The 17,478-nt window shown below is 41.6% G+C and overlaps 1 protein-coding gene across 2 annotated transcripts in view; it reads left to right on the forward strand.

The window, feature by feature from the left end:
- The first annotated feature begins 5,422 nt into the window (after positions 1–5,422).
- The window catches only part of NEK7 (NIMA related kinase 7), a 151,289-nt gene continuing 139,233 nt past the window's right edge, over positions 5,423–17,478 (forward strand). The window contains exon 1 of one of the 2 annotated variants that reach the window (XM_033199539.1): positions 5,423–5,698. The gene's annotated coding sequence lies outside the window, so the exon portion shown is untranslated. The remainder of the gene's footprint in view (positions 5,699–17,478) is intronic. The other variant, XM_033199540.1, reaches the window with a different exon arrangement.

A 17,478-nucleotide genomic window follows, 5' to 3' on the forward strand; every position in this document is an offset into this window, starting at 1 on the left:
ACTTCATGAAGTTTGTAATCATATATCTCTTACTTTTTCCCTCAGATTCTCAAGCTTTGGAAATGACACTATGTTAATTCTGGAAAATGTTGTTTCAGGTGTTCCTTCCTCTACACAATGCTAACATTTGCCTGGAAAAGCTGGATGAGTGATTAAATAATTAAAATATCTCTATAATTTGAATCTTATCTAATGGTGAATTCCATGGCAGAATGATGGAGAATGTCTAGGCTGTTTACGATTAACTAGGTTTGTTGTTACAGTGTAGCGCCTGCTTTCAGCATGTCTCTGGATTCGATGTGGCCTGATTCCAACTCTGGTTTTACTCACATCCTTCCTGCATTTTCAAATAGATGGAACATTAACACTGCAAGTGAATTGCTGAAGAAATAATTACTGAGATATTTTAAAGCGCACTTCTGCCATTAAGTGGAACAACTGAAAAAAAATGGAAGAGATATATGTTTTAAGCAATAAAAGCTTAAGTACAAACAAAGAGAGTTCAAAAGACGAAAGTAGTACTAATGCAACTTTTCACTTTTTATATTTTTTGGGATATACTTTTGGCTCTGTAGCCGAAGGACAGCCTCTCGATTTAACTATGAGGAAATACTAAAAGTAAATCGAAATACTTATAATCTTCTATTTTCTTTTCTATTAAGAAAAAGACAATTGTTTCTAATGCTCAGACCTGAGTGGATCTGCTGCAACCCAAGACTGAACTGTGGAGCACGAAAGAGGGTATGTCAGAAGAGAGAGAGAGAGGGAGGGAGGGGGAGGGAGAGAGGGAGAGAGAGAGAGAGAAAACAGAGAGATGATACAGGACTCTAAAATCTTTATATTTAGCTTTGTGAAATCACAATTAACATCTCTACCAGGTAGACACATGCACACATACCAAATATGCCAAAGAAACCTATAATTTAAAAAATTATCTTTGGGATTTGATTACTGTCTCACCACAGCTCTCTGTTAGCACAGAAAATTGAGGGGTGCTTGTGAACACTCGTGACTGAAAATGCCACCATTGTTGAGGAAATTAGGTTCTGTGAAACGGCTTCATGGTTTGGCTCCACATCAAGGATGGGGTGTACAAGAATGAAAAGGGAAATAATTTCTGAATATATTTCCTTCATTGCTGTGACTTATTGCTTACTGCATATTGGCCCTTTGGCTTTTATACTATAAAAAACCTAAGTTCAGTTATATTCTGTTGACCAAAGGAAATCATGACATAAACTGCTAGTTGTACTGTTTCTTTCCTGTTTTGCAACCAATATAAAATACTACATTTCTCTACATTAAAAACATACATAGTGTATTGAAATGCTTCCTCAGTTTTATAACTACTATAAAAATAGCCAGGAAAAGCCACTGGTGGTAATGCCACTATTTTTAACCATGAACTGTATTCTCAAAATACCATAACTAGATAATTGGGACATAGGAGAGTTGTCTTTCTGTGATTGTGAATTCTAGGGATTTGATGTGAGAATAAATTTTAGGTTGATTTTATGGTTTTAATGGGAAGTTCATCTGCATGATCCATTAACAATGAAATGCAAGAGGCCATTAAAGGTGAAAAAGTAACTTTCCACTATTTTTCATGGGTGTTTTCAAAGTAAGATAAAGATTTATTTTCTGACACTGTACAGTGACCACAGCCAGGGCCAGAGAAAAGTGATCTCCCTTGAGTTGTTTGCAGTCTGCACTCTGACTTCCTCCTCTTGGCCCAGCTTAGTTCAGACATTTCAACAGCTTGACTAAGCCTCATCACCAGTTAGCTGCCAAATTCAGTGGCTGCCAATACCACTAGTAGCTTTTTAAATACACCTGTTGCCAGCACTATGTTTGAGTCAAGAAGGCTAGACCTTTCTGGTCTACCCCAGTGGCTAAGATCTCTTTCAAAGGAGAATTATTTTTAGTATTACTTCATCATTTTTCCTTAAGAAAATGTTTTTCTAGCAAACTTCTCTCCTTACAGAGAAATTGCATTTACACTGATCCCAGTACATAACATCCCATCTGGGTTAGCCTAGGGAGAAAGAGTAGTTTCAATAATTGATATTACCTCTAGTTTTTATTTTTAATTTTGTGGGGCCAGTAAGATATACGAATAATAAAACATAACAACTTGGTGTAAACTGAGAGGTTTCAAGTGTAATAATAAAAAACTACTTACAGCAAAGTTAATCTGATAGTTAATGGTATGTATTACATGGTAATTAGGTATAAACACTAAGCAGTTCATATAAAGGAGTATAATTAATGTGTTTCATGAAGCCAGACAAACATTTTTGGAGCAAGCTTGGTGGGGAGATGAATAGAAAAGCAGTTAAAGCTAGATTCTGCTCTAAAGATCCCTGGATCAGAGATCCTCTTTGGCCAGGTTTTTCTGGCTTTCCATTAGCATTTGCTCACAGACAGGCGGCCAGTGGCCAGGAACAACTTTCCCTATCCACCACAAAGGTGATAAAAAGCTAAAGAGAAAAAGTGTGGTGGATTCAGATCTGACAACCTTCCCAACCTTTGAAACACTGTATGACTAGTTAGGTCTAGCTTAGCAGTACTTTAAGGTGAAGAAATAGGACATATCAGAGCATTTCAATACTTTGGGCACCGTATAACCACTGATAAGGATTCTTCCTAGACAGTCTTTTCAGCTAGTAGGACTTCATGAGCTCATTTTGATCCATTTGACTATGAGTCAGTGTTCTCAAGGTGTATGTGTTTTGCTTTTACCAATGGAATATTTGGTCATAGATAATCTGTAGTTTATTAAAAAACAAACAAACAAAAAACACCAAACTGGCTGGGCACAGTGGCTCAAGCCACTTTGGGAGGCCAAGGCGGGCAGATCATTTGAGTTCAGGAGTTCGAGACCAGCCTGGTCAACATGGTGAAACCCTGTCTGTACTAAAAATACAAAAATTAGCCAGATGTGACAGCACATGCCTGTAATCCCAGGTACTCGGGAGGCTGAGGCAGGAGAATCACCTGAACCTGGGAGGGGGAGGTTGCAGTGAGCTGAGATCACGTCACTGTACTCCAGTTTGGGTGACAGAGCGAGATGTTATCTCAAAAACAAACAAAACGAAAACAAAAACAAAAACCTTACACATAAATCTGGTCTGAGGTTGACATGTCTTTACCCTGAGAATATCTGGTTATTTTTTCCCTGCAATATGTGCCTGTGTATGACGCAAGTGACACTGTTTCTATTTGACTGACAGATTTGATTTGGTGTGACCTGATAAAATGATCTGGTTCATGTTCCAATTTCATTGACTTCCTTCTTGCCTCCTTTCTTACCTGACATTCAATACATCAGCAAATTTTGTTTGCTCTTAGAGATGGAATCTCACCATTTTTTACCACCTGTACTCTGGTCTGTCATCAATGTATTTTACCTGGATCATTACAATAGTCTTCTAACATCTAGTTGCTCTTATGCTCCATCTGTTCTTCACAGTGCAGCTCTTCTCTCCCAACCCAAATCAGATTTGGTCACTCCTCCAATGGCTCTCCTTTTCATTCAGAATAAATTTTAAAGGTTACAAGGTTCTACAACTATACCCTCCTTGTACCCTACTCCCTCTTCTGATTTAGTCAGCTGCTCTCCCACCGCTCACCGAATTCTAGCCTACAATGACCTCCTGCCTATTTCTTAAACATGCCAAGCCCACTTCCACTTAGGGTCTTTGCATTTGCTGATCCTTCTGTGCAAAATATTCTAACCCTGGGTAGCCAAATGGCTCATTTTCTCACTTCCTTAGTTCTCTGTTCAAATGTCAGAGAGGAATTCCCAGATAAACATATTTAAAATAGCATCCTCCTTCCCCATGTGTCCTTACTCTGCTTTATTTTTCTATGACTCACCATCTGGCATAGTAGGTATTTATTGGCTTTTTTTTTTTGGCCTTTCCCACTACAATATAAGCTCTATTGGAGCAGGCACTTGATATCTTGGGTGAGCTGTTGTATCCTCATTCCTTAGAACATTGCCTCGCCCGTTTATGAATACTTGTTGAGCCACATGAATCAAGGCCTCCTCTTGAGATCGTGAACCTTTTCATTTATTTATTTATTTTTTTGAGACAGATTTTCCCTCTTTCACCCAGGCTGGAGTGAAGTAACGCGATCATTGCTCACTGCAACCTCCGCCCCGCCTCGGGTTCAAGTGATTCTTCTGCCTCAGCCTCCCCAGTAGCTGGGAGTATAGGCGCCTGCCACCACGCTCGGCTAGTTTTTGTATTTTTAGTAGAGACAGGGTTTCTCCATGTTGGCCAGGCTGGTCTTGAATTCTTGACCTCAGGTGATCCACCCCTACGTGGCCTCCCAAAATGCTAGTATTACAGTCATGAGCCACTGCGCCTGGCCGTTTTTCTAAAAATAAACTTTCCAGATTTTAACTTCATGGCTTTAACATTTTAAATGTTTGAGCTATAACCTACTCATTCTTGGCTCTAATCTTTTTGGCAGGGAAGTTAAACTAGTGAGAGGCCTATGAACAGCAGCAACCATTTAATGAGCACGTCTTATATGCCAAGCTTTGTGCTGAAGCACTTTGCTTTATCTCACTTAATTCTAACTATGGTCCTAGAGGTTGGTATTACAACTAATCTTCTTTTACAGAGGGTTACTGAGACTTGGAGAGGTTAAATAACTTGCAGCCAAGTTACAAAATTAATCACTGAGTTGAGATGAGAATTTAGGTATAACAGACTCCATACTGCCTCCTAGCCGTCTCCTCGAGTAGTTCATGCCCTGTTACTGAAGTAGTGAAGTTGCTGGTGTCAAAGCATTCCTTTTGCAGTTTCCTGTACTAGGGTTCCGGGTGATTTTGTACATATTTATTTCAAAGATCCTCCGTACCACACCAGGGGGTTTACCTTTTGGAATGTTGTAAAATGCTGTCCTCTATGCTGGGACACTTTCATGCAACGTTTGCTTAGCCAGACTCAGGAAAAAGCTTTTTTTTTTTTCTCTCTCATTTCCCTGCACTCCACATTAAACACAGAGGTAGTTTAAATCACCTAGTAAAAGAAAATGGGATCACAAACGCTGTGGTCCAGAAGAAAGGGAACATCAGTAAGTCTGTTACCGCTTGCAAGTAGGGGCACTTACATATAAAAGAAGAAAACACAAGTTCTTAAAAAGCAGCCAACCCTGGGTTCGGTGGGAAGTTGGCCTGAAGCCGGGGAAGAGGGCTCGGGGCCAGACGCGGTGCCCCGCACCACGCTAGGCCTGACAACCGGAAGAGAGGGGCCCCGGCTCCAGTAGGGAAACCGCCGAAGCTTCACCCACTTCATGGAGCGCCGGGAAGCAGGCGGGAAGCCTCCATCGGGAGCCGGCCGGGACCCACGGCGCGGGGAGGGGCCGGCGCCCGCCCCGCCCCCTCCTCGGGGATGCCGGGATGTTTACACTCCTGACAGCGGCGGCCGCAGAAGGAGGAGCGGGAGTCGCGGGAGGATGGGCCGCCGCTAGGTTCGCACTCCGGACGCGCCTCGCAGTGCGCAGGGTGGGTGCCCCGCGCCTGCAGCGTCCGCCGGGGCGGCGCGGCGGGAGGTGGCCGATCGGCTCCGGGCCTTGCAGCCTCAGCCCCCGGTCCAGCGCGCTTTCCGACGGCGCCGCGCCGAGCCACCCGCCCGCCCAAGGTCCCTCGCGGGCGGGAGAACGGAAAACTCCCAACTTCCTGGTGAGTCGCTGCCCAGGGTTCAGGCGCCCGGACCGGCCAGCTCCTGCCGGGAGGGGCCGCCTGCCGGAGTCGGGCCGGGAGAGGGAGGTCGGGACCGCGCGGGGCGGCCTCCGGGATCCCCTCGCTCGGGGTAGGTGGGGCGGGGCGGGGCGCGCCGCGCTCGAGACGGATGGGGGTTTCGGTCTTGTTCGTTGGCAGCGGTGGGAGGGGGCGGCAGGAAACTTCATACCTGGCACCGGCTCTGGAGGCCCGAGGCCGCCAAGGGCGCCGCGGTAACTAAGAAACTCAGCGGCCACCGCGGCGGCGGCGGCGGCAACAGGTCTTTGGTTTCAGGACCTGAGGAACTTAAGCGAAGTCCCGCCTCCCGGCGGATGCTCATTGGCGACGTCGGTTATTTATCTCTCGCGGATTGGTGATGTCCACCTGTCAGGATTCGGCAGCAGCAAGACTTAGGAAAGTGAAGTGCGCTGGGAGAGTGGGTGGTGGGAGCCGGCAGATAGGGGAGAATCCTAAGTGGCCTCAGAAGTACAGGGAGCGTGAGAGGTCTGTTGGAGAATGAACTTGGGAGAGACTCGGGATTACAAAATGTCGGAGAGAGGGATTGCGACGCAATAGCGAACATTGCTGGTGATGGTGGCAATGGAAAAGAAATTGAAAACTGAGGCCAAAGTCAGAGAAGGGGAGCCAAAGGAAAACAGAGAAAAGTGACAAGACCGTATGACCACAGAACAGTGTAAGGAAGCGAGCACAACCTAGAGGATGCTGCCTTGAGAGCTAAATAACTTCTGTTGCCTCTTTTACCCCGTAGGCCCTTCACTCCTAAAACCGCAGCATCCTCTAGTCTTGCACTGGGAGCGTACTGGGGTGGCGGAGAGATGATGTATTAGCCGATGAATCGTGTTCCCGCCTAGCTGTAGTCCTCATTGGGGAGAAATGCTAAAAATATACTTAGTTTACAGTGAGATACATGCTGCTGTCCTTGCGCAATTCTGGTGACTGAACTGAAAATTAGAAATACACAGAAATAAAATGGTGATTCTCCTTTTAGGTTAACGAGCTCAAGGATGCAATTGAAAACATCAAATTTCCATAGTTTGTAGAGCCTAATGTACCCATCATAATTGGAACCACTGTTTCTAATTCCTCCTCCAAGGAATTTACAGTTTCAAGGGTGTGCACACTCCCTCCAGGCAACAGCAGTATGTCTTGTCAGGTTGCATTAGAGAATTAAAGTACAGAGTATGTGTGTTATAAATATGTTCTGTTCAGGACCTTAAGCTGCTGGTGGTGTGGTCGAAGAATGGCATAGTACTTGCACTCAAAAACTACAGAATGTTTGGGACAACCGGTCAAACCCTGAAAACGGTGAACAGTAAAACAAGAGATACAGTTAACCCTCTAATGCTTTGTGGCAACTCTTGTTGAATGGCCGCTGAGTATTCTTGGTTTGTAACACTTGGTGATGGCCAAGAGCTCATGAAACAGTTAACTTACAATCTCAGCAGTTATTTTATTTCCAGAGCAAGGAATCTTCTCTTTTTCGGCGAGATCCAGTCCACAGCTTGCTTCACTCCTAAAACAGCGGCATCCTCTATTTGGTCTCGCACCGAGAGCTGGCTGGGGTAGGGGAGAGGTGTTGGAGCTTTGAAAAACCTTTGCCTCTCGGAGGAGTCAAAGGGGCAGAAACTGTATGGGGCGAGAGGAAGGCCTGCGAAATAAAAAGGCAAAGGAACCCTTTGAGGAGGCTAGTTGCCTTCTCGGGGCCAGTGTGTGTGCGGGGGTAGTGTTCAGGGGAAGGAAGGAGCCCGGGAGCCCGGGAGCTCGGGGACCCTCTCGGAGGTACGGGCCTGAGATTCCGCTGGGTGGCGGGAGGCTCCGCCCTCCAGAGCATTGACGGCCTTCGCAGCCAATGCGCAGCGAGGACCTCGCGTACTGGAGGGCGGATACTTCCTACTCCAGCCTGGGGCTCGGAGAAGGCCGCGTTAGTTCTTTCTACAGGGATGTGTGCGGGAGCTAAGTCAGGCTGAGGGCCAGTCTGGAGAAATAAATAAATAAATAAAGGGGGAAGGGGCTTCAGTTTTCCCTGAGCCATCCTAGGTGTCCCGTTTCGTGATTCGGCTGCACCTAGAACTTAACTAGTTCTACTGAAAGTTTATAGTAGATAAGCGAAGTTGTTCAGACCAAATATAGTCCGTGTGACTGAGGGGGTTTTACTCTGCAATTATCTGAAAATGAAAACCACTAAATGTCAGAATCTAAATCGTTAGGCGTTTTCACAGCTTCTTGGGAATCTTTCCAAGGTTAAACATCTTACCAATTTTACAAGACTAACTTTATTTCCAAGCGTACAGACTCATTTTATAGTCTAAACTACTATTTATTTATTTAGATAATACATGTAGCACCCACCATTCCTTTCCCTCTTTCATATTTTCCTATCTGGACAAATTCGAGTTCGTTTCCATCCCAGTAAAACAGCACTTACCCCAAGATTGAGGAAAGCACGTATGGTATGATGGCTGTGGACTAGTGGAGGAGGGGAGATTTGATGACTCTATAGCTAACATACCTGATTAATACATTAAAAATCAGCATTGCATTGTAATGACCAGAAGTCCAGTGCAGTTACAGTTTGTGTAAGTAAGTACTTAATCTCATAACGACCCTATCCCCCCAAATCTTTCCTGGTGCTTGCAGTTGATAGTTTTGGCCTCTTATTGTAAACATTTAAGTATTCTTTTTTTTTTCCCCTCAAGTATTGCGAATTTACTGAAATATAAACTTCTTTTTTTCACTTAAATATGTGGTCTGAGATGACATTAGAGACTTTTACAGTGTTTCCAGAACCAAACACTATTTTCCTAGGAACTATCTGATGTTGTAAGAATGTATCTCTGTAGTATTACAAACATCGCCACCATTCAGGGTACCTGAGAACTGGGCCTGAGAGCAGGGCCAGTGTTAGTGATTATGCACTTTTGGGGGGAAAAAAAGTTAAGTAGGTAATTCCAAAATGTCTTTCAGGTTTTGTTTCCCTTGTTTTTGTTTTTGTTTTTTTTAAATAGGCTTTGGTATTTTAAAAATACACAGTGTAGTATTTAAAAAATGCACAGTGTAGCTGCAGCTGCAGCTGCACAAAACAACACTCTGTCCTCATTCCCAGTTTCATTCACATTAAAATGTTTACCCCTTCGAATATTTGTTGGAAAATTACGAGGGTAGGTATTTCAGTGCATCGTTTATAAAATATATAAAACTTTTTTTTTTTTTTTTTTGAGACGGAGTCTCACTCTGTCACCCAGGCTGGAGTGCAGTGGCCAGATCTCAGCTCACTGCAAGCTGCGCCTCCCGGGTTCACGCCATTCTCCTGCCTCAGCCTCCCGAGTAGCTGGGACTACAGGCGCCGCCACCTCGCCCGGCTAGTTTTTTGTATTTTTAGTGGAGACGGGGTTTCACCTTGTTAGCCAGGATGGTCTCGATCTCCTGACCTCGTGATCCGCCCGTCTCGGCCTCCCAAAGTGCTGGGATTACAGGCTTGAGCCACCGCGCCCGGCCAAAACATATCAAACTTAATGTACGACTTAAGGGTGTCTTAGAAATGACATGTATGATTACTGTTTGCTCTGAATTGTTTTGTCAGCACTTCAGCATTTATATAAATATATAGCAAGATGTTTTAAGACGCATTTCTTTACTCTTTTGAGACTTTTTCAATTTAATTCTCCCCCCCCACCCATTTTTATAGGCAATATGATGAATAGCGTTCGGTTACATAATTGTAATCAAATATATACATTTGCAGAATATAATGGCAGTTCAGAATTTTTAAATTGATACAATTCAATCTCAGAGTTATAAAACTTCTAAACTGCTGAGTTCTCCTTTGGTAATTAATAGTTTGATTATTCCTAGGTGTTATATATTTTCACAATTTTTTTTTTATTCTGAAGAAAACACTTAGAGAATATGTTTCATGCTTTTCAGTGGGCAGTGGGAATGAGAAGGACAGATGATCATGAAGCATTCCTTAATTAATATTTTTGAGCAGGGTAACTTCTTTTTTAACCTTTTTGAAAATAACTGCCCTGCTATACTATTTAGGTAATGAGGTTATACAATGAGTGGTTTTGTTGTAATAGCTATCAAAGTGTTAAGCAGAACAATATATACATGAACAAAACTGATTTTAGCGGTCTATAAAAATAATTTAGAAATATGTGTTTTAGGTTACATAATGGAAATAGGCCTTTTTGTAAAGCTTGTTACTAGTCTTCTGTTGGTAGTAGGTAAGGGCTACTTTTTCAGTCCAGTCTACTTTTTTGTAGAATAGTGGTTCACAAGTTTTTTTCTCTGAAGGGTCACATAGTAAATATTTCTGGCTTTGTGAGTCCTGTGATTGCATCTGCTGCTATTGTAGCCAAATACAGTACCTGACCAAGTGGGCATAGGTGTGTTCAAATAAAACTTTATTTATACAAATAGGCTGGTAGCTTTCCCCTGCTCTAGAAGATAATACCAGAGGTCTAAATATGGTGCTATGCCATTGACGTTTGGGTTGATACGGAATTTTCCACAACCGCGTTTTATATTTTGTTTTTGTCCTTACACTCTTGTGACAATTTGTTGATCTTCCACAGTTCCCTCGGAATAATGCCCAGCTATCCATTTCCAAATTTTGTGTTTCATTTCAGAGTTTGTCAACATATGAACCTCTTTTAGGTTTATCCACCTTTTCAGGTTTCTTCACCATTCTTTGCTTCTGGGGGATCCCACTCCTATCCTGTGACATTGGATTAGTGCCTCTCTGTGGCTCCCTGCTTCTTACTAAAGCGACGTAGAATCTAATGTAAGTCATTTATCTTTAATAAATGAAAACTACTAGACAAAGAAACATACCAAAACTTACTCATCTGCTTGTCTCATTTTTATTTTAAGCATACTGGTATGACTACCTTTGTCTACTTTAGAGGAAATTTTTGACATGAGCAAGAGGGTGGGCAAATTTTTTTCTTTTTAGGAAACATTAACTTAGTCTTTCATAAAAGACTCCCCCCCCACTCCACCCCCTCCCCCAGTAAAAAAAATACTGGAAAGAGCCTGTGCGTTAGCAGAGGGCCTACAGTCAAGGTATGTTTGGCCTGGGGTAGAAGTACGTCTGACCTTTGCTATGAAAAGAATTAGCTGTAGACTTACCTGGGTGTAGCTACTGAGCAGCATAGAGCAGAATGGAAGATGCAACAGCTTTGTAAAAATTACACAGTACACTTTCTCAGCTCTAACCAGGAGTGGGTTTTGTGTGTGCTGGACTTTTGACCCCTTAGTCCTCGGGGAAGTCCAGGTAGGACCTGGGACAATCAGAATTCCTGGCTGGTTGCCACCAGCTACAAGCAGTCTCTTCTCTTTATCTGACTGTGCTGCACATGTATTATCATTATCTGTGTTTGCCATTATGTGGAAAAGACTAGGCACAAAACTCCAGGGTTGTCGTTGCCTACTTTATGACCTTGGTTGAGTTGCTTATTTTATTCAGACTGTAGTCCCAACTCATAAAGTTACTTTGAGGAGTAAATGAAAATATCTTTGTAAATGTGTGGTAGCAGGCCCAGTGTTAGTTTCATTTCACTTACTTCCCTGTTCTTAGGACCTTCAGGGGTGGGAAACACATCTCCTGTTGTCAGTTTGTTCTGATGACAGGTCCTGTCACCCACTCTGCCTTGGCCCAGTTTTGTCTTAATGGGCTGCTTCCCACTTCCTCTGCTTGAATTCTCCTTTTCCTTTGCCCTGTGATTTCCATATTCAAAATTCATTGGTTCCCACATTTGAGTTAGTTTTTATGACTTTCTTTGGAGGGTGGGGAGAGCCAGCAATCCATAGGTTCTCAGGCAGAAAAAGGCACAAGAGGCTTGGCAGGGGGTTATATTATGGACTACAAATAATGTGAGTTGCAAAAAGATCTTTAAATACAGATTCAAAAAAATTGCAAAATTAACAATGTTCTTCCTAGCATGCTTAAAATTGTTTCTTTTTTTTAATTGTTGAAATATTTCCCTATATCCTTATATTTACCTAGGCAAATTACTATACATTTTATTATGGTTATAATCATAACAAAGCCATATGTCCTTTATTATATTATGGTTGGAAAAACTGAATAGCTGTGTTTATGAAAAATTGTTATACTTCTAAAATGTAATGAATTCCTAATCTTGTATTGCCTTTACATCTAACTGCTGGACCATATAGTAAAATAATATGATACCAGGCACAGTGGCTCAAACCTGTAATCTCAGCACTTTGGAAGGCCAAGGTGGGAAGATTGCTTGAGACCTGGAGTTCAAGAGCAGCCAGATCAACATAGTGAGACCCTGTCACTACAAAAAATTTAAAAAAATTAGCTGGGCTTGGTGGCACGCACGTGTAATCCCAGCTACTTGGGAGGCTGAGGCAGGAGGATTGCTCGGGCCTGGAGGATGGCTTGAACCTAGGATTTTGAGGCTGCAGTGAACTTTATAATGCCACCGCACTCCAGCCTGGTGACAGAGTGAGTCCCCGTCTTTAAAAAAATAAAATAAAATAAATAGAAAGCCACCTAGAATAGGTCATTTGTTTTAGGCAAATAGTATATCTTTATTCCAAACAGTTTATTTCTAGGCGTGGTTTGTTAGTCAATAAATACATGTAAATTAAAAGGTCTTATATAAGAAGATTTTGCCCGGGGGAGGATTGGTTTATGGAACAAATTATTTCTTATTTTTCATGGCCTACAAATTGACTTCCTTTGTTTTCATCACCATCTTTGTTGTTAGAATATGTTTAGAATAGTCTGGTGGTAGGTGAAAACTGCCATTTTTTTCTATTTTCAAAATGCATTTAAAATGAAGTTTTAATAAGGTATTTACTGTTAAGAAATATTTTTTAATGTTGAATGGCATACTGTTTTCACCTTCACTTTCTTATTTTATGACTTTGAGTATTTACAATGTCAGCTGTTGGCTGGGCGCTGTGGCTGACACCTGTAATCCCAGTGCTTTGGAGACCGAGGTTGAGCGGATTGCTCGAGCCCAGGAGTTTGAGAACAGCCTGGGAAACATGACAAAACCCCATCTCTACTTAAAAATAAAACAACAACAACAACAACAACAAATCAGCTGTCAATAAAGATTGTCTTTAGCTACATAGTTCTCCCGTTTACTCCTCTAATTTTTTTTTTTTTAAGTGGAAAGGAATTTGTTACTGAACATTTAATAGTGTTTAATGGTTGTGAGGGAGTTTGAGCTTCCAGCAGAATAGCCCAGTACCAGGCCCCCAAGGGAGGTGCTGTCTCTTCTGTGATCAGAAGGCCACCAGTTTAGGGCCATACAGCCGCTGCTCTGATCAAGATACAGTTACAGTAAGAAAAATGCTGCTATTTGGGGGACCCTAGAACCATACCCTGCTCTATTATGGTCCTGGAAATGATGCTCTGGGCCCTGACTCTATACAGGCATTTTTCAGAGATGTTGCAGGTTCTATTCTAGACCACTGCAATAAAGTGAATCTTGCAATAAAGTGAGTCAGATGAATTTTTTGGTTTCCAAGTGCATATAAAAGTTAGAGTTACACTATTCTGTAATCTATAAAGTATGCAATAGCATTATGTCTAAAAATATACATAATTTAAAAATATTTTATTGGCAAAAAATGCTAATGATCATCTGAACCTTCAGCAGTTTATAGTATTTTCGCTGGTGGAGGGTCTTGCCTCGGTGTTGATGGCTGCTAAATGATCAAGGTGATGATCACTGAAGGCTGGTGGCTGTCGCATTTTCTTAAAATTAGACAGCCATAAAGCTTGCCACATCAATTGACTCTTTCTTTCATGAAAGATTTCTCTGTAGCATATGATGCTGTTTGATAGCATTTTACCCAGAGTAGAACATCTTTTACAATTGGAGTCAATCCTCTCAAACCCTGCTGCTGCTTATAAGTTTATGGAATATTCTAAATCCTATGTTGTCGTTTTAGCCATGTTCACAGCATTTTCATCAGGAGTAGGTTCTGTCTTAAGACATCACTTTCTTTGCTCATTTATAAAAAGCAACTCCTCATCCATTAAACTTTTATCATGGGATTGTAGCAATTCAGTTACATCTTCAGGCTCACTTTTAATTCTAGTTCTCTTGCTGTTTCCACCATATTTGTAGTGACTTCCTTCACTGAAATCTTGAATCCCTCAAAGTCATCCATGAGAGTTGGAATCAACTTCTTCCAAACTCCTATTGACATTGATATTTTGACTTCCATGAATGACAGTTGTTTCTAATGGCATCTAGAATGGTGAATCCTTTTCAGAAGGTTTTCAGTTTGCTTTGCCCAGATCTATCATATTGATCACTGTTTATGACAGCTATAGATTTAAGAAATGTATTTCTTACTCTTGGATAAGAAGACTTGAAAGTGGATTATTCCTTGATCCATGGGCTGTAGAATGGATGTTGTGTCAGTAGGCATGAAAACAACATTAATCATCTTGTATATTTCCATCAGAGCTCTTGGTGACTAGGTACATTGTCAATTAGGAGTCATATTTTGAAAGAAATCTTTTTCTGAGCAGTTGGTCTCAACAGTGGGCTTAAAATGCTCAAAAAATCATGCTGTAAACCGATGTGATGTTGCCTAGGTTTTGTTTTTCCACTTACAGCACACAGGCAGAGTAGATTTAGCATAATTGTTAAGGGCCCTAGGATTTTCAGGGGATGGTAAATGAGCATTGGGTTCACCAGCTGCGTCAGCCCTTAATGAGAGCCTGTTCTTGAAGCTTTGAAGCCAGGCATTGACCTCTCTGTAGCTATAAAAGTCCTAGATGGCATCTTTTTCAAATCGAAGGCTGTTTTATCCATATTGGAAATCTGTTGTTTATTGTAGCCACCTTTATCAATGATCTTAGCTAGATCTTCTGGATAACTTGCTGTAGCTTCTACTTCAGCAATTGCTGCTTCAGCTTGCATTTTTATATGATAGAGATGGCATATTTCCTTGGACTTCATGGACCAACTTCTGTTAACTCCATTTTTTCTTCTGCAGCTTTCTCACCACTTTCAGCCTTCACAGAGCTGAAGGGAGTTAGTGCCTTGCCCTGGATTAGGCTTTGATTTAAGGAAATGTGACTGGTTTGATCTTCTATCCAAACCATTAAAACTTTCTCTGTCTCAGCAGTAAGGCTGTTTCACTTTCTTATCATTCATGTATTCACTGAGTATCACTTTTTTCTTTGTCTTTTTATACAGATGTTTTACTTGTTATAGAAGGTTTTAAACACATTCAAAATAAACAAAATAGTGTCATAGACCAGCTCCGAGCTTCAACAACCACTGATAACGTACCATTTTGGACTAGCACTTTGAATTTCCTTCGAGAACTTCTCTTTTGCATTCACAATTTGGCTATTTGACTCCAGAGGCCTAGCTTCTGACCTACTAGCTTCTGACCTGTCTTGACCTTTGACATGCCTTTCTCACTAAGCTTAATCATTTCCAGCTTTTGATTTAAAGTGAGAGATGGGTGACTCTTTCTTTCACTGGAACACTTGGAGGCCATTGTAGGGTTATTAATTGGCTTAATTTTCATTATTGTTGTGTCTCAGGGAATAGTGAGGCCCAAGGAGAGGGAGAGAGATGGGAACAGCTGGTGCAGTGAAGCAGTCAGAACATAACACCACGTATCATTAAGTTTACTGTTTTATTTGGACATGATTCATGGAGCCCCAAAACAAATACAGTAGCATCAAAGGTTGCTGATCACAGACCACCATAAAAGATATAATAATAGTGAAATAGTTTGAATTATTGCAAGAATATCCAAAATGTGGCACAGAGATATGAAGTGAGCACATGCTATTGGAAAAATGACACTAACAGACTAACTTCACATAGGGTTGCCACAAACCTTCAGTTTATAAAAAACACAATGTGTGAAGCACAATAAAATGAGATAGGCCTTCATTAGTTTCCTGTAACTGCTGTATCAAATTATTACAAACTGGATGGTATAAAACGACAGATTTATTCTGTCACAGTTCTGCAGGCCAGAAGTCAGAAGTCAAGGTGTTGACAGTGCCGTGTTCTCTCTGAAGGCTTAAGGGAGAATGTGGCTCATGCCTTTCTCTTAGCTTCTGGTGTTGGCAGCAGTCCTTGTCTTTCCTTGGCTTGTGGACATATCACTCCATTCTCTGCCTCTGACATGCAGGTTCTTCCTATGTGTTTTCACTTGTGTCTCTTCTCTACTTATAAGGACATCCTCATGACCTCATCTCTGCTGCTTATCACTCTTACACTTAAAATTCAACGAGTAGAATCTATGCTTTTCTATTCAGATTCTTTACTTTGAAAATATTTTTCAAATTTCTGATGTTTTTGGTCTTAACAGCAGATTTTAAGATTGTGCGGGGGTTGTGTCTGAGAGATAAAGGCACCCGAGGCATCTTATACGATATGCACTCAGTAGCATGATAATGATAATCACAGGAGAGAAAATGCCACTTCAAGCAAGGTGAAAGAAAATAGTACATCTAAGTGTTAGTTTTAGTTCCTTCTCAACCAAACGGTCCCTTGTTACTGGACTGCTTAGGCTGTGTGCTGTTCTCACCATTTTTGGCATTTTTACAAAATTTCTCTCAACTGGGTGTGAAAGTTTACCACTTCCCTTGCTCCTGAGGTGTTTTTTGCACAGGGGCAAAAGCTCTTTGCCTTGCCACTGAGGGTTTTTGCCTCTAGTTACCATTACCTACCTGTAGTTCTCTTCATCTTGTTTCACAGCTCGACTCCACCAGACTTTCCTGTCTTGCATGTCTGGCCATGCTGGAAAGTGTTCAAGAACATGATGATGAGTAACCTGTTCCTTTTTCCATGACTGTCTTATTTCCATCTGGGACTTTGATAACAAGTGACAGGCACTTGAGTCCCTTATAACTTCCCTCCTTGTCAGTAGATACAACCTTTGCGTCCAAGTGGTGATGCTCTTTATTCAAAAGCCTGTTTGACAATTTTAAAACTGTTTTCTACCAGCGATTTGTTTTCACCTTTTAAAAAAATTTGGAGTTTATAAACAGCACAAGCCCTTGTTGTTTATGACTATTTTCCCGTTCTCTTTTATTTGTTATAAGAAGATGCAGCTTGACATAGAAAGTTTTCAAAGAGTGGGTCAAGTCCAGGTGTATTTTTTTTTATTTTTCAAATGCCAAACATATGTTCTGACACTTAGTGTGAGCTAAATGTAATATATGTGGAACTCAGTTTAAGAATTGAGTGCCTGGTCTAGGGGAGAGTAATAATAGTGTGGTTAATGGTTCAGATAATATAAGAAGCATGGTCTGTAATGATGTACTAATGGTATCTGGTTAGAAAATGCTGAGACTTTGGTCTCTTAGTGTGTGGTCCCTGGCAGGGCAGTACTACCATGCCTAGCCCCTTTTGTGTTTGTGTTGTGGGTTGTCATCCCCAGAATGTCAGCATTTCCACATTTTCTAACTTTTGAACTTTGTGGGGTATTTGCATATGCATTTTGAGAATGTTTGAAAGATGATCCAGTTGACTGCACAGACTTGGTGTAAAGTCAGTTTCAAATCGAGGTGAGCCTTCTCTGAACTTGAGAGGCATACTTGCCTGAAATTTGAGGATAGACCATGTGATCTTTGGAGCCTTCTGGCAGCTGTAAGATGAGTGACTCTGTGATTACATTCCCTTTATAATTCGTCTTTTTGTTTCTTTATTTTTCTTCCCATTTTCCTACTTGGTGTTATCAAT

Source organism: Trachypithecus francoisi, unplaced genomic scaffold (assembly GCF_009764315.1).
Source record: "Trachypithecus francoisi isolate TF-2019V2 unplaced genomic scaffold, Tfra_2.0 Lachesis_group5, whole genome shotgun sequence".
Lineage (NCBI taxonomy): Eukaryota > Metazoa > Chordata > Mammalia > Primates > Cercopithecidae > Trachypithecus > Trachypithecus francoisi.